The sequence below is a fragment of the Heterocephalus glaber genome, unplaced genomic scaffold (genome assembly GCF_053883595.1).
Source record: "Heterocephalus glaber isolate CG9 unplaced genomic scaffold, H.glaber_assembly_v1.0 deba00001454, whole genome shotgun sequence".
In the NCBI taxonomy this organism is placed as follows: Eukaryota; Metazoa; Chordata; class Mammalia; order Rodentia; family Bathyergidae; genus Heterocephalus; species Heterocephalus glaber.
In genome coordinates, this window is record NW_028258303.1 from 1,289,046 (window position 1) to 1,314,543 (window position 25,498).

At 35.9% G+C, this 25,498-nt stretch overlaps 1 long non-coding RNA gene and 1 pseudogene across 5 annotated transcripts in view; one reads left to right on the top strand and one right to left on the bottom strand.

The window, feature by feature from the left end:
* Nucleotides 1-25,498, top strand: part of LOC101711404 (uncharacterized) — a 165,002-nt gene that overhangs the window by 64,816 nt on the left and 74,688 nt on the right. The gene's annotated exons all lie outside the window — the stretch shown is intronic.
* LOC101709258 (N-acetylgalactosaminyltransferase 7-like) lies at nt 5,873-23,904 on the bottom strand (annotated as a pseudogene).

Below are 25,498 nucleotides of genomic sequence, written 5' to 3' on the forward strand. Positions count from 1 at the left end.
TCAAAGTTCACAATGCACATTTATCAGGTTTCCACGAGCACATAGAGGGAGAGAAAAGCTGGTTGAGATCCCTTTTATTCCTAATTAGCAAAGCACAAATGCAAACCATTTCTCTGTTAGCTGTTTCATGTAAGTCCTCCTAGAGAGGTGCGGTCTAGTAGTAAAGCAGCCAAAGAGTTCTATTGTTAATTTCTAAGAGCGTCAGTGTTTGTAGCCTATTAAAGATTTGTCAAACAATCTCTACCAGTTACTGTTTTTTATTTGTGTCTATCTTACTAGCAGAGAGAATAGTCCTGTCCTGTAGCTCAACTCTTAATGGAGCCTTGAGAAAGGGCCCTATCAGCATTGTTTCAGGTCACTCTGAGACAGGATATCTGATGATCACTGGAAAGGATACCTTTTACCTTACTGAGGAGTCTAGTTAGGGAACAATAGATATGCAGAGATTTTTCTACTGATTACCCATTTGGCCTGTCGGGAGCCATTTTCCACTGGAGGACCTTTAAGCATCTGCCAGAGAGTAGCCCTGGCCATGACCTCTCAGTTATCACTTCAGTTTTCAGTAGTTCCATGCAATCAGAAATCTGTCTCCTGAAAGGAATCTGACTGCCTGTCTTGCCAGCATTTAGACTACAATTTATTAGCCAGAGTGTTTTCTCATACATAAAAGATAAGAGCCAGATTTATGAAGAGAGAGAGAGAGAGAGAGAGAGAGAGAGAGAGAGAGAGAGAGAGAGAGAGAGAGAGAGAGAGAAGATTCTCCCCTAAACTAAATGTGTTTTGGTCCCTTGAGTGTTGTGCTTATGGAAATAGCTCCTTCTGGTTTCACCCAGAAGTTGATTCTTTCCATGGGGTCTCAGGTGCAGTCTACCAAAGAAGACTGTTGCCCAGAGCACTAAGCAGGGACATCGTGTTCATGTGGTTTCTTGGATTGACAAAACCTCGATGTCTAATCTAACCCAGAGACGGTATGTTTCCTGATCTAAAATGACTTCCCTATCTTCAGCATGGGAAGAATGCTCATTTTCTAAGAACTTACTTAAAGGTTCGTAGGAGAAAGACATTGAGTACTTCAGAGATCCTTTCTGACTTTTCATGCCATTATAAAGGAGAGTATAAGATTGGCAGGAGAGATTGGAAATGAGACCAGGAAAGGAGGTCTTATCTTCTCATGCTCTCGGTGAGTTATTGAGACAACTTTTCCTTGAGTTGTCACTCTCAGCCTGGAAAGGTGAGAGTGGGGAATCTCGAGGTAAGTCTGCTTCCCCACCAGTGAAAGATCAGACCAGAAAGGAAATGGAGGCAGAGGTGGGTCAACATTTTCTCTAGAGTATAGAGAACAATTGGACCAGGCTGCTCAGTGAAACCTGTCCAAGTCTCAAGAGTGTCTGCTAGCCTAGTGCCTTATTAATTGACAGCTGGGGTCCCCCATTTTATCAATAGGCATGTATATTTTCAACTATAAACTAGATTTTACAGAGACCTATTTTTACCACATTTTCTAATTTACTTGTAATTATTGGTAAAGGTCATTAGATGAAAATCTAACATTACTTTTCCTCAGCATTGCAAACAAGTCAATCAAGCAATCAGTATAGAACAGAAACATAAAACCTTGTCTACAAAAGTAAAATATCCTTTTAAAGAAACATCATCATTTTAACAAAATGACAATGTGTAAGAACTCAAAGTACAAAGCATTTACAAGAGGCACAAGCAGTGACAAGAATGACAATTTGGGTTACTTAATATAATTTAACAATCAGTAAAAATAAATTCTTACCTCCTAATTATCTTGGTGGAACCTCCAATATTGTCATGGGAAATATGAAATATGAACTGTTATATCTCCTAGCTGTATGATATGCTGAGTTCTTGTACTCTTTAAATGGAAGAATGAGTCCTAGGAAAGATGGAGGTTAAAAGTAGGAAGATAGTTATTGATAGGAAACTTCTGAGGCACAGGAGGGGACCCAAGCAGGTAGATCTGTTGTTCTTCTTTTTTTTTTTTTGGTACCAGGGATCAAACTTAGGACCTTGCACTTGCGAGGCAGGTGCTGGAAGCACTAAGCTAAATCCCTGGGCCTGTAGTTCTACTTTTTGGTTGGGTCATTCCCTGGCTTTGGAATCAAAGTAACAGTTGCTTCCAGGAATGAATTTGGAAGTATTGCTTCCCTTTCAATTTCACTGAAGAGTTTAAAGCATGGTGGCAATAGATCTTCTCTGAATGTCTTGTAGGATTTAGCAGTGAAGCCATCAGGACCTGGGCTTTTCTTTGTTGGTAAAATTTTAATTACATTTTCAATTTCACTGATTATAATTGGGGTGTTTAGACTTTTCATGTCTTCTTCGTTCAACTTGAGTAATTCATATGTATCTAGGAGTATGGCCATTTCTTCTGTGTTTTCCATTTTATTAGAGCACAGGTTCTCAAAGCAGGTATTAATGATCCTCTGGATTTCTGCTGGATCTGTTGTGAATTCACCTTTTTTATTCCTAATGTATGGATTTGAGCCTTTTCTTTCCTTTTTTTGATAAGGTTGGCTAACAGTTTATCAATTTTATTTATACTTTCAAAAAACCAACTCTTTGATTCATTGATTTTTTGTATCATTCTCTTAGTCTCCATAGCATTGATTTCTGCTCTGATCTTTATAATTTCCTCCCTTATACGAGCTTTGGGTTTTTTATACTTTTCCTTTTTTAGGAGCTTCAGGTTCAACATTAGGTTGTTTATTTGAGCTCACTCCTTTTTCCTAATATGGGCATTTACTGCTATGAATTTCCCTCACAGAACTGCTTTCATTGTGTCCCATAGATTCCTATATTTTGTTTTGGCATTATCATTTAATTGTAGAAACTGTCTAATTTCTTCTTTAATTTCTTCTGTGACCCATTGGTTATTCAGGAGTGTGTTATTCAATTTCCATGTGTTTGTGCAGTTCTTGTGGTTTCTTATGCTATTGATCTCCAGTTTAATTGCACTATGATGTGATAATATACAGAGGATAACTTCAATTCCTTTGCATTTACTTAAACATATTCTATGAGCTAGCATGTGGTCTATTTTGGAGAAAGACCCATGTGCAGCTGAGAAGAATGTGTATTCTGATTTTGTGGGGTGGAACACTCTGTAAACATCTATTAAGTCCATTTGTTCAAAAGCTTGGTTCAGTTCTATTATTTTGTTGTTGATTTTTTGTCTAGATGATCTGTCTATTTGTGACAGTGGGGTATTGAGGTCCCCCACCACAAGTGTATTAGTGCTTATTTGGTTTTTCATGTCCATTAATATTTGTTTTGTATAGTTGGGGGCATTAGTATTTGGTGCATATATATTTATGATTGTCATGTCTTCCTCTTGGATTGTTCCCTTTACAAGGATGTAGTGGCCTTCTTTGTCTCTCTTAATCAGTTTTGGTTTGAAATCTATTTTGTCTGCAAATACAATAGCTACCCCCAGTTTTTTCAGGGCTCTTGTTGCATGGAGAACTGTTTTCCATCCTTTTATTTTCAGTCTATGAATTTCTTTGTGAACTAAGTGGGTTTTTTGTATACAGCATATTGTTGGATTTTGCTTCTTAATCCATTCTGCCAGTCTATTTCTTTTGATTGGTGAGTTGAGGTCATTAACAATGATAGTTATAACTGATATGTATTGACATCCTTGTCATGTTATTTTCCTGTTGTTGGCTCTTTCACTTTTTTATTTTCCCCCCACTCCTTTAATTTCTTGCCTTGCTTGGTGGATTTGCTCTGTTGGGCCTTATGTAGTTGTGACCTTCACTTTATTTTTCCAGGATTTTGTTTAGAAGTTTTTGGTGTGCTGGTTTGGTATTCATGAAATTTCTCAGGTGTTCTTTGTCGTGAAAGTATCTTATTTCCCCTCAATTTTGAAAGATAGTTTTGCAGGATACATCAGTCTAGGTTGGAGGTTTTTTTCTTTTAGAGCTTGAAATACCTCACTCCAGGCTCTTCTGGACTTGAGGGTTTGCATTGAAAAGTCTGCTGTGATTCTGATGGGCTTTCCTTTGTATGTGATTTGTTTCTTTTCTATAACTGCTTGTAGTATTTTGTTCTTCTACTGGGTTTCAGGGATCTTGATTATTATATGCTTATGTGTAGATTTTTTTAAAAATTCTTTTATTGATACATTTAAGGTATAAATATATTTACATTTATCATTGGGTACTTGTACCTGTACATGATGTATCTTAGTTCTTATTTTTCCCCCATTACTTGTGTGCCCTTCACCCCCTCCACCCTTCCCTATTTACATAGATTTCATTTCTGTTTTTTTTCTTTTCTCAGATTAGTAGCAAAATACAAATTGACAATTCAAAATTATAAATAAAACTGCTGAGGATGTTTAATTTTTACTCTCCAAATTTAAGAACTAAGTTTGGAAGAAAGAAATTGAAGGCTTTTCTTTCAAACAAATGTAGGTTTTGCCTTTTCTTTTTAAAGCATTAATTAAAAATATTTTCCTCTGGCAGTAGTTTGTGAGTTTTCTTTGTAATGACACCATGATTACAAGATAAAGATGCTTAATTACCATTCCCTGTCTCATTACATTTTTTAAGCACTCAACTTAGGCATTTCAATATTTGCACTAATAAAAGACTATATAGAAATTAAAATCAAATTGACCATTTGCAATATTTGGTTCTCCTATAGTAGGTACTGTATCAATAAATGTTTGAATGCAAACAAATATTTTCATTGGAAAAATACTTCTAAGAACATATTTGCTAAAAAGAAATTAAGAAAAACTAGAGAACTAATATTCAATCTAACAAAATAGTTCAAATTTGTTAATGAGCAATATTATTAAATAGTCAACTTTTTAACTTTAAGAAATGTGCATGGAATTGCATTTGGATGAAGATAATAAAAGACACAGCAATTCACTCTGTTTCATAGGTTGCACATCTTATGCTGTAATGCACAACTTTTGTAAGGCTTAATTTAACAAGGGCTTGGAAATTCTTACCTTAGGACAAATCTTTGATGTGTTTACAGTGGTGTTGTGTTGCTTTTATTAGCCTCCCTTTGAAGTTTCAATACAGAGAATTATTTATAGGGGTTTTTTTTTGGGTTTTTTTTGAGTGACAGGTATGAGGGAAAAGTAAATTCCAAATGTACATGGACAATTTTTTTCTCTAGCTGGAAGACTCTTGCTATTCTAAGAGCTGGTATGGCAGATGGCATTGAGAACACCAGTAGGTAAGGGAGTTAATGCCACACAATCTTCAAACCCTATGCAATAGCCTTGAGATGTTCCATATTGTCATTTTTTGTTCAAGTTATACAATACTCAATTTCATACCAAATGGCAGCACAAAAATTCATTTCTGAGTGCTATAAGTACTTCCCACACAGGTGACAATTCATTTCATCATTATCAGCCTATAAATTTCATCAAAAGCTCTTGAAAAATATACCAAGAAATGAAAGAGGCACTAAATGTGTTGTTGAAATTCACCTTTCAAAAAAGCAGCATAACTGTGAAGGAAGGCCACCTTGGCTAATAATCTGTGGCAGTGCTTCAAAAAGATGTAAAATTAAATAAAGACACAACAGGCTGATAATCACCAAGATATAAAAGTCTGGTTGCTCCAACCTTTTTTCAAGTGTGTTAAAAAAAAAATCAAACTGCCTTTCAGACCCCTGAGTGTAATCCCAAAGAAGACAACATGCTTTTAATTCTGTTCTAACAAAACAGAGTTAAAGGCACAAATTACCAACATCATCTTTAAACAAAACAAAAAAGATGTAAACATCTACAAAGTTTAAGGTAAAAGCAGTTTTGTAAACAGTAACTGCATATGATAATGTTATTGTAAAATCACAGTTTATCAATGTCCTTCAAACTGACCAGGAGGTTCCAGGTTGGGAGCTGTACAGAGTTAATAATAATTGTTGCAGCAGGTTTCAGGTGGTTTCCAGTCCTGTATAAATTTACTTGTCAGTAGGTAGATTATTGGTTTCTTTCTAAACACTATGGATGTTTTTCATTTCCCACTTTTGAGTCATGTTACCAGAGTCGCAATTGGAGATGAACGCTTGATGTAGGACCTCTGAGCGATCTAAGCACTTCCCTGAAGGAATGTGAGTAAATCTGTGCAGGTTCTTAAAGTATTGCCATTCCTTAAATTCATTTAGATTACAGTGCATAATCATGAATTTTGATCCTTCAGGCCCTTTTGTCAGACAGTGATCATAGTGCATGAGCTGATTTGCTTCATTGATCTGGAAAAGCTGATTCCCTCCCATCCTGTGGCAAGGTCCAAGTTCAACAAAGCCTCCGTTTGTTTTTCCCATGCTGTCAATGCAGTAAGCAGTTTCAAAACCTCTGATTTCTCCCCAGTCAACATTCTTCGGGGGCAGAGGATAGTGTGAGGTGATATCATAAGCTATTTCATCCATGAACCACTTGAAACTTTTACAGTTATGATCTTCTTGGAATTTTTTCAGCTCAGATATATCACCATAGAGTAATGCCTTTGATTCAGGATGACTAGCATAGAAGTAGTCTTTATATTCATCCCACCAAACCTCTACAACTCTAACATAATTCTTTAGAGTTGGAGAAGACCCAACGTACAGGGGTGGAGGATTTCCTTGCCAGCCCTCAAGACAGTATTTGTGTCCAACACAAGAACAAGGAACAAATAATAATTTCCCACCACACTGCCATATCTTGTAGGAAATCTCAAAGTTTTCCCCTCCCCAAATCTGAAGACCTGGATCATATAGACCCAGTTCAAAGAATAACTCTCGTTCAATGGCAAATAATCCACCAGCCATGGCTGGGACCAATAAAGTTCAGTTTTATGTTTTCTTTTGGCTTTTTCCTTGTGGCTTAGAGGAATACATTTCCATAGTAAACTCCAATCCCAGGCCCCTCTGGCAAAACCATCTTCATCCCCACCTTGCTGTGGTTCAATGGAATAATCATTCCCATCTATGTAATCTATTAGAGGCACAGTACATGTAGTTCTGTCCTTAGATATGGGAGCTACAAGTGGTGCATACCAGTTAACTGTCACTTCACAGTGGGCATCAAGGTGTATCAAAACCTGTCCAAGTTTAGCCTTTTGAGCACGAATACTTCATGCTTGAATTAAACCTTCTCTTCTCTCATTTTGAAATACCTTTACCAGGCCATTCCACAGCTTAATATATTCATCCAGTTTTTATTTTAAGTGTTCTTTATTACTGAAATCATCAATTAACACAATTTCTGCTAAATATTTCCTCGGAGCTATTTTGATTACACTGTGGACTGTTCTCATGAGGGTTGACCATCCTTCATTATGGAAGACAATGACAACACTGGAAATGAGCAGATTTTCATCGTAATGCCAATACTTGCATTCTTCTTGACGTAAGTCATTGACGCTGTGGTCCAGTGAGATCATGTCACTTGCCACCATGTTAAATCCAAATTCTTTAATGCTGACTTGAACTGCATGTTTGAATTCTGGTCCCAAAACCAATGGCTTGGCTTTTTCTCCAGGGCCACCAACCACCCCTTGAGGCTCAGGTTCTTTAGGTTCAAAGTTACCGAGGATCCCTGGGCGTAGCACAGGATCACGGTAGGTGAATGTCTGAGGCTTAAATGTGAGATACTGCCTCTGCATTATGTCTTTTTGGGAATCTCCTCCAGCATGGTACTCCTGTTCATTTTTGGCCTTGTTTTTTCTTCTAATAGACTCTAAGTCCACTTCTACTCCTTCTACATGAAGCCATGGCACCACAGATTTGAATCTGTCATCCCCAGGAACTAGTCCATTGTCTCCTCAGTTAGGTATGGGGTTATTGACATCTCTGTCTTCCCTCATCCTGCTCAGCAGGCTCGGGTCATCCAGCCATGTGGAGAGGGAAGACCAGAGGACCATGAGCCCCAGGAAGCTTCCCACCCCCAGCAAATTGCTTTTCTTTTCTCATAATTTTTCCTTTCCCTTCTACCCTTTCCCCTTCCCCTCTCACCACCCTTACACCTTTGGAACTTTTCCTATTTCAAATTATCAATTATTCATTTTAATCATTTTAATCCTGATTTACAGTTTCAGTTTCTCATACTAGAGAAACTATTTGGTATTTAAACATATGTGTCCTATTTATTTCACTTAAGAGTATGGCCTCAATATGCATCCATTTAGCAATAAATGTCTGTAGTTTCATGTTCTTTATGGCTGCATAGTACTCCATTTTATAAAAAAAAACACATCTTCTTTATCCAGTTTCCAGTTGATGGGCACTTGGGCTGTTTCCAAACCTTAGCTATTACAAACTGTGCCACTATAAACATAGGTGCACCTATATCGCTGTGGTATGATTCTTTTAATCCTTTTGGGAAGATACCCAGCAGGGGAATAGCTGGGTCAAATGGGACTTCTAGTCCTAGTTCTTAGAGGTATCTTCATACTGATTTCCACAGTGGTTGCTCCAGTCTGCACTCCCACCAACAATGGAGAAGGGTTCCTTTCTCCCCACACCCCAGCCAGCATGTGTTATTGGTTGATTTATTGATAGCAGCCATTCTTTGTGGGGTGAGGTGGAATCTCAGTGTTGTTTTCATCTGCATCTCTCGAATGACCAGTGATGTTGAATATTTTTTCATATATTTATTTGCTGCTTTTACTTCTTTGTCTGAGAAATGTCTGTTCATTTCAGATGCCCATTTTTGAATTGAGTCTTTGAATTTGGGGGTTCTGATTTTTTTCAATTCTTTATAGATTCGAGATAGAAGACCTTTGTCTGAAGTACAGCTGCTTAAGTTTTTTCCCCCACATTGTAGGTTGTCTCTTAACTCTGTTGGTGTTTTCTCTTGCAGTGGAGAAGCTTTTTAATGAGATCCCAGTTGTTGATTCTTTGTGCTAGCTCCCATGCTACTGAGGATTTGTTCATAAAGTCTTTTCCTATGCCAATGTCTTCAAGAGTTCTACCTAATTTATCTTCCAGCAAGTTTAGTGTTTCTGTCTTAAAATTAGATCTTTAATCCACTTCAATCTTAGTTTAGTGCATGGTGATAAGTATGGGTCAAGTTTTAATCTTTGGCAGGTTGAAATCCAATTTTTCCAACACCATTTATTAAATAGGCTATCTTTCCTCCAATGAGGGTGGTTGGCTCCTTTGTCAAAGATGAGGTGGCTGAGTATGTCTGGAGTTGTTTCTGCACGTAGATTTTTTTTTTAACATGGCTAGTTGGAGTCCTATATGCCTCACTCATCTGTATGTCAAATTCTTTTGCTCTATTTGGGAAGTTTCCTGTCCCTAATTCTGGGAACAAATTTTTTTTATGTCATTTGTGCTTTTCCTGATTTTTCATGGGTTGCTATCAGTCTTATATTTTTCTTTGCATCATCTAGGAGCTGCTAGATTGATTTCTCATGGTCTCTTACTATTTTTTAGAGATCTCTCTTTTCATAGTCACTGACAACAATCCTGTCTTCTATATCTGATGTTCTGTCTTCACAGTTGCTCATTCTGCTGCAAATGCTTTCAGTAGAGTTTTTAATCTCCTGGATATCTTCTTGAATCTGTTTCATGGATTGCATTTCTTTCCTATCCTGGGTATTCATGGTTTCCATCATGGTCCTTAGCTCATTTATTTTTTTATCTGTTTCTGTTCTAGAGTCTCTAATCATGTCTTTCATTCTTTTCACCATCTCTGTGGTTATCTGGGGAATTATTTCTGTTTTGAATTTTTCTAGAGCTTCATTCATGTTCATCTGTTTTGCTACTTCCTGTGTCATCAGTGTAGGGTGTCCAGGTGACTATCAGACTTTTCCACCTCATTTCCCCCAGAATTTCCCTTTGGTGAGCTAGTAGCCTGATTTTGTGTCTTGCTTAGGTGTCTTCTCATTTTTTTGTTGTTGTTGGTACTATTTTTGGTTCAATTCCTGGGCTGGTACTTAAATATTGCTTATTGTAAGTATCTTTGTTGTTTGTATTTAGAACCTTTATGGAATCATTGTTTCTCAGAAGTGTCTTCCAGATATATCTGGCCTTTAGGTTTTGAGTCTCTAATGACTTTTAGGCCATCACATTTTCAGTATACCAGGATGGACAATTGATTCAATCAATCACAACACCTTAGCCCAAGTGATACAATCAGCAACAACAATAGCATCAAGCACAGTTTAGATAATGACAATCTGTGGTAGTTAATTTATCACTCTGAACTTTAAGCAAAATATATGGTTGTAATTAGAATACTGTCCTAGTTAGAAGGTTTTAGTTGTGGGAATAGAATTTGGGTGCGAGTTACCTCTATAAACAAGCCAATTGTGGGGTTAACTCTTTACAGCCTGCACTGTGTACAACCTGCTTTGGAGCATAATCAATACTGGTCTCTGACAGTTGTTCATTTTACAAAACTCTTGTTGAGTAAGTCTACTCCATTTCTGAAAATGTATTGGACTGCAAGTTTTGGGTGGTGGGAACTTGTTCTGTTATTTTAAAGGGGAAAAAATATATCTATCTCATACAATTAAAACATCAATTACAGTAAGTCTCCAACTTATTAACAAGTTCATTCTGGGAAAACATTTATAAGTCAGATTCCTTTGTAAGTCTGCTAAACTGTAAGTCAGACTCATTTGCGAGTCTGGCAGACTGAGTCTTATATGCCTTTGACACAAATATGCAATGTATATTCCTTTTGCTACCTAGCAGTCCCTCCACATCACCAGTGCTTCTCCTTTTGCTTCTGCACATCCTAGGCTCTGACTGAATACTGCACTCTACTGTATACTATCATGCTATACAGTAAGCACACAGCAGCACAATTGTGACAATGTCCAGTGGACACAAGAGCTACTTCTATGATCTGTTCGCATCTACAAATGTTCCTAATGTGAAGTCTATTCATATCTGTGAAAGTTTGAAACTCAAATGTTTGTAAGTCAGGGACTTACTGTACTTAATTTTTCAAAAAACATTTAGAGCTTGCTTGATTGTTTGTGTACAGTCAATAATGATACTCTTCTGCATCAGATATTATTTTTAACCGAGCAAAAATTCTATAATGTAAATAAACAGTGAAATTGTATGCTATAGATTATGAAAATATTTAAAATGTCTGGGTTTGTTTTACTTTCTGCCATCTGGCAGAATTAAACTCTGGGGCCAATAAAGTGCTAAGCCTGGGAGCAGGAGCAGCATGAGAAAAGGTGGAAGATGAGAAGATGATTGCAGAGTTGTACTGTACTTTAAACAAAACCAGTAGTGACCCTATCAGGACAACAGCTGAGACAAGAATGCAAACCACTGTACATGCCTTGCATAGTATTATGTGGGGTGCACTTTTTTTGGGTGTTGTTTTGCTGGTGTACACCTGTAGATTCATTATACTAGGTTTCTATTTGTATATTGAATTTTGGATAAAAAGTTTAGCAAGTTATTATTTAAATACTTGGATTCAGATAGTGAGTCTGGATAGTGATAGAAATATACATTTAAACATTTATACATGTATATGTATATATATATGTATAGATTTAAAAAAATGAAACAGTGGGCATGGTGGTACATGCCTGTAGTCCCAGCACTCAGGAGGCTCAGGTAGGAGGATTATCATGAATTTGAGGCCAGCCTGGGATACATAGTGAGTTTAAGGACAGCCTGAACTACAAAATGAGACTTTCAAAAAACAAAAACATGATTTACTTATTTTTTGAAAAAAATTATTAATGTATGTTTATATTACCAGTAGTGATGATAGTTTTGGGAAGTGGGTACATGAATATAACATCTTAATCATTTCTAATGCCTTTATACCCCACCCATATTCCCTTACAGATCTCCAAGAGTCTGCCTTTTATATTACTGCCATTCATTTTTTAAAATATTTTAGGCTTCTCATATAAGATAATCCATGCATATTTAACTTTTGGATTCTAGCTTATTTTGCTTAGCAGGATTTTCTCATTTTATCCATTTTTCTACAAATGATATGATTTCATTCTTTATGACAGAATAATATTGACCTGTGTCTGTATATCTGCATCACATTTTCTTTATTCATCTGTCAGTGTGCATCTAGGCTGTCTCCAGAGTTTAGCTGTTGTAAATTGTGCTGTAATGAACATGGGTATCCATGTGTCACTGTAGTATGATGTCCTTGTTTCAGGAATATTCCCAGAGATGGTACAGCCAGGTCAAATGGAATTTAAATTTTCATGTTTTTTTGAAGAATCTCTATACTGATTTCCATAGTGTTTGTATTAATTTACATTCCCACCAACAATATAAGAGCATATTCTCCTGACATCCCTTGCATCCTCACCAGAATACACTGTTTTTTGTATTCTTGATGATAGGTGTCTTACTTTTCTCGTTGCTGAGACAAATTACCCAACTCCTAAAGTTAAAGGAGGATAGGTTTCTTCTGTCTCACAGTTTGTAAAGGTTTCAGTTTATAGTTGGCTGGCTCCAAGGCAGGGTGGCATGAAGACAGCAAGGCAGCAAAGAAGCAAAGCAGCAAGCAACAGTGGGTGACAACAGCAGCCCTCTTTCTGTCCCTTATATTCTATTCAGGCTGCACATCCTTACAGTGGGTAGTGCTCACATCCAGGTTGGACCATCCCATTGTCCACACTCAGAATTATGCTAAACCAATCAGTGGACTAATTTAGTAATCACACACCCTTAATTCCAGCATCACGTACTCTAGATACAACCACATCTGAAAAGTGCCACCTATGACCTCATGAGACTTTGGCAGACATCTAGACAAGCCATGAAGTAGTCTTTCTGGCAGGAGAAAGATAGACTCTCAAAATTGTTTTGACTTGTATTTCCTTTATGACTAAATATGTGAAACATTTTTTTTTCATGTACTTATTGGCCATTTGTACTTTTAAAAAGTGATGGGCTTTCCTTTGTATATGACTTCTTGTGACTAGCTTTTTTTTTTTTTTAGTACTAGGGATCGAACTTGGGACCTTGCACTTGCAAGGCAGGTGGTGGCACCACTGAGCTAAATCCCCAGCCCTGTATGTGACTTCTTTTTTCGAACTGCTTGTAGAATTTTGTTCTTCTGTTGGGTTTCTGGACCCTTAACTATTACCTGTCTAGGTGTAGATTTTTTTTGATCATGGCTAGCTGGAGTCCTATATGCCTCACTTATCTGTATGTCAAGTTCTTTTCCCCTGGTTGGGAAGTTTTATGCCATTACTTCTGTGAACAGTTTTTTTAAATGTCCTTTCCACTTTCTCCTGTTTCTTCATTGACTCTGATCAGTCTTATATTATTCTTCTGTGCATCATCTAGGAGCTGCTGGATTGATTTGTTGTGGTCCTTACTATTTTTAAGAAATTTTTTCTTTTCCTGGTCATTAATTACAATCCTGTCTTCTATATCTGATATTCTGTCCTCATGTGGGCTCATTCTGCTGCATAAACTTTCAATGGAGGGTTTAATCTCCTGGATATCTGTTTGCATCTATTTTATGGATTCCATTTGTTTCCTATTCTGGGATTCCATTATATTCCTCAGCTCCTCTATTTTTTAAATTTGTGTCTGCCCGACCCATTGAGAGAGAAATTCAGGAAATAATTCCTTTTATAATAGCACCTAAAAAAATGAAATATCTAGGAATCAACCTAACAAAGGAAGCAAAAGACATCTACACTGAAAACTACAGCACTCTGAAGAAGGAGATCAAAGAGGATATAAGAAAATGGAAAGATATCCCTTGTTCCTGGGTAGGAAGAACCAATATAGTGAAAATGGCCATACTTCCAAAACTACTATATAGATTTAATGCAATACCGATTGAAATTCCAACAATATACTTCACAGAACTAGAGAAAATAATCCAAAAATTCATCTGGAAGCAGAAGAACCCTAGAATAACAAAGGCAATTCTAGGCAACAGAGACATGGCTGGGGGTTTCACAATCCCCAACTTGAAACGATACTACAAAGCTACTGTGATAAAACAGCATGGTACTGGCAAAGAAACAGACCTGAAGATCAGTAGAATAGATTAGAAGATGCAGAAACAACACCAGACACACTCAGCCATCTCATCTTCGATAAAGGAGCCAACCACCATCATTGGAGGAAAGAGAGCCTATTTAATAAATGGCATTGGAAAAACTGGATTTCAACCTGCCAAAGATTAAAACTTGACCCATACCTATCACCATGCACTAAACTAAGATTGAAATGGATTAAAGAGCTAAAGATCAAGACAGAAACAGTAAACTTGCTGGAAGATAAGTTAGGTAGAACTCTCAAGGACATTGGCATAGGAAAAGACTTTATGAACAAAACTTCAGGAGCACGGGAGCAAACACAAAGAATCAACAACTGGGATCTCATCTTATTAAAAAGCTTCTGCACTGCAAGAGAAACTACCAACAGAGCTAAGAGACAACCTACAATATGGGAAGAAAGTTTTAGCAGCTGTACCTCAGACAAAGGTCTACTATCTAGGATATATAAAGAATTGAAAAAAATCAGAACCCCCAAATTCAAAGACCCAATTCAAAAATGGGCATCTGAAATGATCAGACATTTCTCAGACAAAGAAGTAAAAACAGCAAATAAATATATGAAAAAATGTTCAACATCACTGGTTATTCAAGAGATGCAGATGAAAACAACACTGAGATTCCACTTCACCCCACAAAGAATGGCTGCTATCAATAAATCAACCAATCACAAATGCTGGCTAGGGTGTGGAGAGAATGGAACCCTTCTCCATTGTTGGTGGGAGTGCAGACTAGTGTAACCACTGTGGAAGTCAGTATGGAGACACCTCAAAGAACAACACTAGAGGTCCCATTTGTCCCAGCTATTCCCCTACTGGGTATCTTCCCCAAAGAATTAAAAGAATCGTACCACAGTGATATATGTGTACCCATGTTTATAGTGGCACAGTTTGTAATAGCTAAGGTTTGGAAACAGCCCAAGTGCCCATCAACTGGAAACTGGATAAAGAAGATGTGTTTTTTTTATAAAATGGAGTACTACTCAGCCATAAAGAATGAGAAACTAGAGTCATTTATAGCTAAATGGATGCATATTGAGGCCATACTCTTAAGTGAAATAAATAGGACACACATATGTAAATACCAAATAGTATCTCTAGTGTGAGAAACTGAAACTGTAAATAAGGATGAAAATGATTAAAATGAATAATTGATAATTTGAAATAGGAAAAGCTCCATAGGTGTAGGGGTGGTGGGTGGGGAAGGGGAAAGGGAAGAAGGGAAAGTAAAAATTATGTGAAAGAAAAAAAATGGAAACAAAGTCTGTGTAAATAGGGAAGGGTGGAGGGGGTGAAGGGTGCACAGGTAATGGGGGAAAAATAAGAACTAAGATACGTCATATTCAGGTACAAGCACCCAATGATAAATGTAAATGTATTGTATACCTAAAATGTACCAATAAATATATAAATAAAAAATTTGTGTCTACTCTAGGGTTATTAATTATGTCTTTCACTATGGACATAATCTCTGTTGTTATCCAAGAAAGTATTTCTGATTTCATTTTTTCCAGATCCTCTTTGGTTGCCAGTTCGGAGATTCCAGGTGGTTGAGTATCAGAGTGTTCCATCCCATTGCCCCTTAGGGTTGCCTTAGTTGATCAGAAAGTCTGGTTTTGAGACTTGTTTATATGTCTTCTCATTTCACCAGATGCAGCATGCTGCACTTTTGTTGAGGTGACTCTTTGATCACCCAGTGGGCTTCAATTCTCAGCATGCCTCAGGGAGGCCTTCTCTCTGCTGCTTACCCCTGCACCAATTCCTGGGTTCAGAATGGTGACCTTCTTGATCACTGGGCTGTCCCGTTTTCCAGACAGGTTCTGGCTGAGGCCTGGTCACACTTAGGATGGTATCGGGGCGTGCCTTTGGCTGGGTCCTGCCCACATGCATAACTGTTGTCTGGGAGGACCTTTGGCTGGGGGCCATGCACCTGATTCACTGGTGTCTGAGTGGGTTTCTGGCTGGGGTCTGCATGCACTTACCGATGGTATCTGGGTGGGCCTCTAGTTGTTGCCTGTGTTTCTGTGTAGCTGTTTTCCAGGCAGACCTTTGGCAGGGGCCTATGGGTTTAAGCTGCTGGTGTTTGGGTGGGGCTCTTGCTGGGACCTCAGCGTTCCCATGCTGCTCTGTCCCATAAAGGCTTCTTGCTGGGATTTGTGTGTGTTTACCAATGGTAGCTGGGCAAGCCTCTGAGAAATATTTTTTTAAAAACTAGAAACAACTCAAACATTCATCAGTAGGTAAATGGATAAAAAAGTTCATGTATTGTTTATATAATATAATATTATCTAGCACTAGAAAAAACTACATATAGAGTGACTTATTTACAGAACCACATGATAAATCCCTGAAACACTCCTGAGCAAAAGTTAGACATAAAAAAGTATATGAAAAAATATTCAATTTATATTAAACTATAGGAAACACAAAACAAATTGTTGAGCAATGATATCAGCTGCCTGTGGCACAAGCAACTTTTTGGGATGATGAAAACATTGTATATGTTGATTATGATGTTGGTTACCAAAGTTATAAATGTGTCAAAATTCACTTTATTATTTTTGTTATATTATAGTGTATGTAAATTATATGATAGCTCTTGCTTACTAAAATGTAATTTGTGAGAAAAATAGATTTCTGTTTTTGTTATTATTTCTTAGATTGTGGGCTAATCTTCCTAGACTAATCTTTATCTGCCAAGTACATCATATATTTGAAGAATGAACCGATAAATCTGATTGGCATTTGATTTGAATAACCTATAAACATTTGTTTTTCAATATTATTTTCACATGATCTATTTTTTGGTCTGTCATAGATATTTTTCTTATTTGGGAAAATTATTACTATTTATACACTAAAATTATTTCTATGTTCCATCATATTTTACAAGAATTTCTGTGAATAAAAGAGTTAAACTTCACTAAGGATTTGGTTGACTTCCTTACACTAAAAGGATATTTGTATCAATATGATATTTATATCAATTATTAAAGGGCTCATTCTAATATTACTAAATATTCATTTAATTCTAAACTTATCTTTATCCAGTGACCTCAATGGTGGATGGGAAGTATCCTGGTGAGGGGGGCCAAACCATATTAATTACTTTCTCAGCATCTTGTTTCCTCCTATTTGATAGGGCTTCACAGTTCTTACTGCTTTACTGTCTCACAGTAATGGCATTTAATAGTTGCAGTACTTAGACTCTTAGCCTATCCTCTATTGAACTAAATTATTTGTCACAAATCTGCCTGTCAGATCTTGGACTGGACTAATCAATAACTTGTTTTTGCTTCTTGTGCTAAGTATACAAAGATCAAATTTTGATCTCAGCTTTTTTTTTTAGTGCTATACATTGTGGGAAGTTTGCAGTATACTATCTTTTCTCAAGGTTAAAATGATTTTAAGGATTGAAAATACTTACTTCTGGACAGAGAATTTGGTCATGTTGGTAAAGATGCAAGGAACCTTGACTGATGAACACAAGTCGTGTCCCTAGAAAAAAATATTTCATCACACCTTTAACCTTTAATAAAACTTTATGCCTTGTTAAATAGGGGATTTCATAAAACTGAATTTGACGTATTCAAAAATTCTCAAATTTATTTCTAGCACTTTTTTTCTGAGATTCTTAGAATGATTATCCTTGTTCATGTTTTTTAAAATTTATTTTTGAAGAAAGATTGAACATGATTTTACTATATTTCTCCATTACCTCTATTTCACTTTGTGTCATAAATCTAGGAAGGGAAAGTCAATTGACATTGACAGCCTTATATTGGGGGGAAAATGGTGTTCACTTTTGGCTTTGAAGAAGTTGTAGTATCATGAAGAAGGTTCAGCTTCCGCCAGTATTGAAAACTGACCCCACAAATAAAAGTATCACAGTGAGATTTAAACTTTGAGTAATATGATATCCCCATTTAAAAAAACAAATATAATTCCTTTAGTTTTTAAAATTGTCACAATCATGTCTCAGCTCCCAGAGTACACTGACCTTCACTGAACATTACTCATTTCAGCTGATTCTTGGACGCGAGTACTCTGTAATCACTTACGTGGTGTTCTCAGAATTAAGGGGATATGGCAAATGGCAGCAGCTTTGAGAGCCAGGGAAAAGGCATAAAAGTGACCAAGGAAGCATCTAAAATATACACAAGAAGGATAGGGAATGTCCAAATTCTAATTAAATAGAAAGTAATTATTGGGTCCGAAGAGTGAGGTTATATGTAGGGAAATGAGGAAATGGGTTAATATCTAGAAACATAAATAATTAGCTAGTAAACATAGTAAGAGGTGGCTTAGGTGGTCAGAATAAAGATCATGAACAGTGGAAATATGTTTAGGCCCATTTTAATGCACTGCTAGATGTATGTTTTGAAGATAAGTATAACGTCTCAAAGGCAAGGTTATGTGTTACTCCATTCAATTTGTAGTTCAATTTTTTTTTTTTTTCAAAAGCAAAAGCACAGCACAATGTTCCAACTCCTATTTGGAATGGACCTTGTTGACAGCCTGTGACATATACACCCTGTGTGCAAAATTTATCTGTGTCATGCTATGTCTCACTGCCTTCAGGGAGTAATTTGAAGATATTTAACACATTTCAGGTCTCTTGAGACTGAATAGTCTTCAATTTCCGGTTCCTAATTTATCTTGAATAATTTAGTTTATTATGACTTGGGATTTCTATGCACTATGGGAAGATTTTCCTAAGAAGATTGAAGGTTTCAATTATGTCCAGAGCAAAATGAAAATTTCTGCAACTCTTCTGAGTCCTAAAATTAGGGGTTTTTTACCCACCAACTCCAAGAAAGTTTACTTTCCTGGTCTGTAAACCATCAAGTAGTCTATAACCTTTAGCAATAATAAGAACAGAATTTTTAATTTACCCCTACCTTTGGGACCTTGATCCTTCTCCAAATTAATGAGCTCCTCAGGGAACTGTGGATCTGTTTTTTTCCTACTAATGCTTATCTCAAGGACTGTCATAAATTACCAGGACAAAATGTATGGCCCTTCACTTTTCCCTTCCTTTCTTCTCCCTTCCTCCCCTTTTGCTTCCTACCTCCCCATTTCCTTAAATTGACAAAACTTGCATTTGTTAGTATAATGTAACTTTTGGAGATAGATATATATATATATATCTCATAACCATATATATGTGTATATGTACATATACATGTACACATACATGTATATACATATTACATATGTATATATACACATATATGTAACCATATGTGTGTGTATATATATGGTTATATAACCGTGTGTGTGTGTGTGTGTGTGTGTGTGTGTGTGTGTATGGTTAAATCAAACTATATATGCCTTACCTCATACACTTACTTTTGTGATCAGGACGCTTACTCTTTTAGGAGTTTTCAGTTATACATGCCATTATCAACTAAAGTCACTATGCTGTACAGTTGATGTTTGGAACATATTCTTTCTATCTAACTGAAATTTTGTATTCCTTGAACAACATTGTTCCCTACCCCAACCACTTCTGATATCCACCACTGTCTTTCTGCTTCTATGAGTTTAACTTTTTTGGATTCCACATATACACATGAGATCATGTGCTTTGTCTGTAGTTGACTTGTTTCATTTAGCATAACATCCTCCATCCATGTTGTTCATCTATGTTGTTGCAAATGGTAGGATTTCCTTCTTTCTGTCTGCTCTTAAAGTGAAATCCTACACACCTCAGGATGGGCCTTCATTCTTGATGGTCCCCGCTTGAGTTTGTAGGTGTATTACTTTATTGGTGGTCCATGAAGCTCAAGACTAGAGAAGAGACAATGGTATGATGGAGAAATAATTGTTACAAGGCACCTTAAAGATATTGGATAGCAAGAGCCAAGTCAAGTCTAGGCGGGCCATTTAAAATAACTTGTGCTTTGGGTTATACACCAAACCTGCCACTGAATTTCTGATTTTTAATAGAGACCCTGTATTCTGCTGGTTTTCATTTTTGTGTGTATTATATTGGTCTTAGACTACTAAAACACTGTTAGGTTTGGATCCAGTATAATCAAATATGATATGAGATCCTAGATACTTCAACTATGAAAAAATATAAAACTCTATTTTTTTTGCCTATTAGATATTTTTGATACACAGAGGATCTTTTGCTCTTTGGTATTAAGATTGTTTCATATGCCAAGCTAGCAGAATAAAAGGCTGTTAGGTAAGTGGAGTTTTGCTGTAAAACAAGATACAATTATGGTTTTAATAAAGTAGACCTCAGTTTCAACTTTGTAGTATAAGAAGAAAAGACAAGGGTGTAAAATAATTCATATAAGCACTTACTATATTTAAATAATTAAATTAATTGTTTCTATTTGAAAAAAAAATCCTTGTCTACTTTTTAATTATATGACCCTAGTATCATTTGAGTGACAGAAGAAACCTCAGATAATTTATCTTTGTACATTGTTTTTGAAGGTGGAAGTTGTGAGAGTGAGTTAACAGCTTCTGTATGAATGAAACTAGTGTTCACTGAATTTCATAATATGATTTTGGTGCTGTGTTTAAAATTATATTTTAAATTTGCCAGATTTTAAATTGAGTGATTCTATTCTCTTTTTCTTTTCAAAACATTCACTTTTTTATTAGATATTTTAGATTTATTAGCCTAAAGAAATACCTGTTATTGCCACAAAGTTAGTAGGGTAGTATGTGAGTACATATATGTATACATGTTGTGTGCATATGTTCACATGAATTGTGACTGTTATTATTATTAGGTAATTTCAGTGAAATTCAGTAATGGTTTCACACTCTAATAAGCTGATTTCTGTAAGCATAAAATAGTTCCATTGTGACCAAAGCAGCAACAGCTTATTTTAAATCTCTGCCTAGAAAATAAAATTTATAAACTTCTTCAAACTTAATGAAAATTATCTTACATTAGACAATATTTCTTATAGTTTTATTTATACATAAAACATGCATTTAAAAATTTTATGTTTCCAATTTTAATTGTATATATGTAGTTTTCATATGTACTTGTTTTTGTAAAAACAAATTATATCAACAGATTTCTTTAAGGGCTTAGGTAAAATGTAATTCACATTTTATTATGAGAAACTACTGCATAAGTTATGATTCTTGAGTTTTATCCACATCATATTTCACAAAATAAAATGATTATCTCTACAAGTTTTTTCTAGCTATATAAATATTTCATAAATTGGTTATTCTTATGGAATTGAGTGAAACAACTTTTTTTAAAGAAGCTGAAATAGTGACAAAGTACTTTACAAGTAACATTTTTGAGAAACCGATACTGAGTATATAATTATATGCAAATGTACCTGAAGAATTTTATGACAGGAAAATATTACCTTTTGTGTTTCATATATATAGTGTCATTGTATTACAATATGGAGTTGGTAATTTGTGAGTCAGTCAGTAGAGAAATTTAGGAAGAAATTAATTTCTCATAAGTGCTAGCAAGGTTATTTTATAAAAACATGAGTCTAAAAAATAATAGTCTAAGAATTTTTAAGACAAGTATAAAGGAGTAAGTTTGTACAAGAGAGAGCCATGTCTTGGTAAGACTAATGAGTATCTGAAATACTCATCTTTGCTTTTCAAACTAAAACTTTTATGTCATCAATCAGTCAAGAGTGGCAGGTAGTGACCATTAAGTGGATTCATTAATACCCTGCAGCCTGCTTGTACAGGGTGACCCACATTTGTCTTCATTAGAAGTTTTCTAGTTGCCAGTAGTGAACAGATGGGTCATTATTGACAACACTGCTCTCTGGGTCTACCTGGAGGACATACAAAGTCATCTCATACAGAGCACATATCCACATTTACCTACAATGATGCGAGGAAAACATACTCAGTAGTGGTGATTCATTAAAATGTTTTTTTAATTCATTAATTTTATTGGTACATTTTATGTACACAATATGATGACATTCATCATTAGGGGATTTGTACCTTTACCTGATATATCTTGGTTCTTATTTTTTGGGGGGGCGGGGAATAAGAAACAAAAATAAGAATTAAAATGTTTTTAAACACCAGGCTGCCCATGTAAATTCATCTTTGTAAACAATTTATGCAAAAATATTACTTTGAGGGAGAGTGAAATTATTTAAATATATAGTTAAATATAACTGCAAAAGTTATGTTATACTGAAATATAAATTAGGGGTAGGTTGATTATAAATTTTTATTCAGATTATTTGAATTCAATAAAATATTGAAAGACTGTAGCAAAGAGAATATATAATACATATGGTTATTATTTATGATACTTTTACATCAATTTCAAGATTTTTTTTTTGATCCAGTGGCACCTACATGGAAATATAGCTTGTAACATATGATATTGAATTACATATTGAAGACAGTAAAAGCATATACAATCATTTGATTTAAATGAAAGGAAAAACACATATAGTCTTAAAATATGCAACTCTAGCATTGAGTTATATCTTTAAAAAGACTTTCTTTCAATGGTAGCAAGCGCTTTTGGTAGAAGAGATTAACTATACTCATTGTAATATCCTGGGTGTAAATGATGAGAAGATATTGACTGTACATTTATCATTGTTGTCTCTCACTTTTCCCCTTCCTCTCATTTACTAAGAAGCTTTTGTTCATTAATGCCCAGGGTCACCACAAGTGCAGGCTACTTATATATACTTAGAATACTGAAATCATGAAAAATAGTTTATGAAGTGGTTACTCTTCATATAACAGTGTGTTAAATCTACCATTCTTATTTTTTTGGTACTGGGGATTGAACTCAGGACCTTGTGCTTTTGAGGCAGGCACTGGAACCATTGAGTTAACTCCCTGGCCCTACTTCTTTATACAGAAATTTGTAGGATTACATTCTGGGGAATTGGAGTACTTAGCAATTCTAAAATATATTTTTTTCTTAAATATAACTAATGGTGATTTTATTTTCTTTCACTTAAATTTCCAAGATAAATAAATTATGTGGTATCTCAAATTATCATAATAACAATATCAAGGAGCTATATTTTTCTTTATTATATTCTAGGTGAAGAGTTTTTTGCCTAATAAAGAGATAGTAGGAGCACGATGCCAAAATTTTTTGTTAGAAGTATTTTTTTTTTTTAGTGATAAACTTGCTTTAGAGTTGGGGAAACAAAGATTTTTAAGAGTCATATTTCAGATGACATTAAATTCTATGTCTGAGATGAAGTTTATTTGGGGGAAATTGTCCTTGCATTGAGTTTCCAATCATTCGAGAATCAAACAGAATAAAAAATAGGAATATATTATGGAACATTTGCACAATAAGTGACAGAGATCACATCAATAACATGAAAAATCTTTTGTCCTGAGTGTGGGAATTTTAATACTGGTAAAGATCTTGATTGAACTTTTATTTGATTGGTATACTTAGATATTTAGGATTTATCAATACAATATATAACAAAGTTTTACTTTTTATATCTTATATAATATTTAAAATAGTTCTATATATATATAGCATCATGTCTTTGCCTTACCATTTTCTCTTTTTTGGTCTTTGGGCACTGATTATCAAACTTTTTGGACTCAGGGCTTCTTTATATTCAAAACTATGGGTGACCCCAAATAACTTTTGTTTGTGTGGATTATCTCTATTAGAAACTGAAAGTGAGAAATGTTTAAAATGTAAGGATATTTAAGTATATATAAGAGGCAAGAGTCAAATAAGCAGTCTTAATATAGTAATACCTCAGATGAGAAACACTTCTGTTTGTGCACAATTCAGTTTGCGAACAAAAGTGTTTTGCAAAACTTTGCTTCTATTCAAAAACTCCACACCTGGTGACAAACACAACTCCAATCATTTTCCCCACATGAACCTGAAGGTGGCCATCTTCCCTACTTTGACATATGATCATGGCTTCCTCTAGTTGATATTGCAGTTGCAGACAGGCCTATGCACATTTGATGTGAAATTTTTTTTGTGTGTAGCCTTTAGCACATACAGTACTGTACAATATTATTCAACCCAGCATGGCTCCAAAGAAAGTACAGAGCAATCATGGTGGTAAAAAGAAAGTGCAGAGTGGTAACAAAGGTGACAAGAATGTGCAGAGGAGTAATGAAGGTAACCAGAATGTGGAGTAAGAATGATAAGAAGGTTTTGAAGAAAATAACCATTGAATTGAAGAAGGAAATTTTAGAAAACCATGAGCATGGTATTCATATGACTGACCTGGCCTTGTAGTACAATATGGCAAAGGTGACAGTCTCAACTATTTGAAGAATGAAGATGGCATCATTGGAGCTGATGTTACAAAAGGAGTAATGATGTTAACCACACAGAGGACACTAGTGGTGGAAGAGGTGGAAAAACTTTTGTTAGTGTAGTTGAGTGAGAAACAGCTGGCAGGTGGTAGCATCAGTGAAGCTATGATCTATGAAAAAGCCAGGCAATAGAAGGGATTGTAGCAACCCTCTCTACAAGTACAACAAGTGATGAATTTAAAGCAAGTAAAGGGTGGTTTGATAAATTCTGCAACAGATGTGGCATTCACAGTGTGATAAGACATGGTGAGATTTCCAGTTCTGACAAAGCCCTGTAGAAGCCTATAAGAAAGAATTTGTGGAATTCATGAAGGCAGAAGGATATGTTGCTCAACAAATGTTCAACTGTGATGAAATAGAGCTCTTCTGGAAGAAGATGCCAAACAGAACCTATATCACACAGGAGGAAAAGGTATCTCTGGGGGAAAAGCCCATGAAGGACTGATTGACCCTTTGGCTCTGTGTGAATGCAAGTGTCAATCTGAAGATTAAGCCATTACTAGTGTATCATTCTCAGACGCTTCATGCACAGAATGTGAACAAGGCCAGACTGCCTGTCGTGTGGAGGGGCAATGAGAAAGCTTGGGTCACAAGGCAATTGTTTATGGAATGGCTGCATGAAGTGTTCAGGCCCACCATTAAGAAATATCTTTCTGACAACCAGCTGCCTGAAAGGTGCCTTCTTTTGATGGACAATGCCCCAGAACACCCTGCAGCCTTGATGAATGCTATGGATGCTGAGTATGACATCATAAAGATTAAGTTTCTCTCCCCCAGTATGACACCTCTTCTGCAGCCAACGGGGCAGCAAGTGATCTAGAACTTTAGGCACAAAAGTGCTCTTTACCAGATTTTTTAATATCACAGATATTTTTTAATATCACAGCCAATGTCCTTGGCTTTGAAAGAGTTCTAAAGGAAACATTGCAATGCCCTCCACTACATCAACCTTATTGGCAAAGCCTGGGAAGATGACATGTACTGGACCTTAAACTCAGCCTGGAGGAAACTGGCCAGAATATGTCACTGGACATCTGTTTGGAGGGTCTGATGCACAGAGAGTGGAGATTGTGTCCAAGGTCAAGAATATGGGCCTGGATATTGATGGTGCAGACATAAAGGAGTTTGTTGAAGACTATAAGGAGGATCTGATGATAGAAGAACTTGTTGAACTCCAGAGTGAGT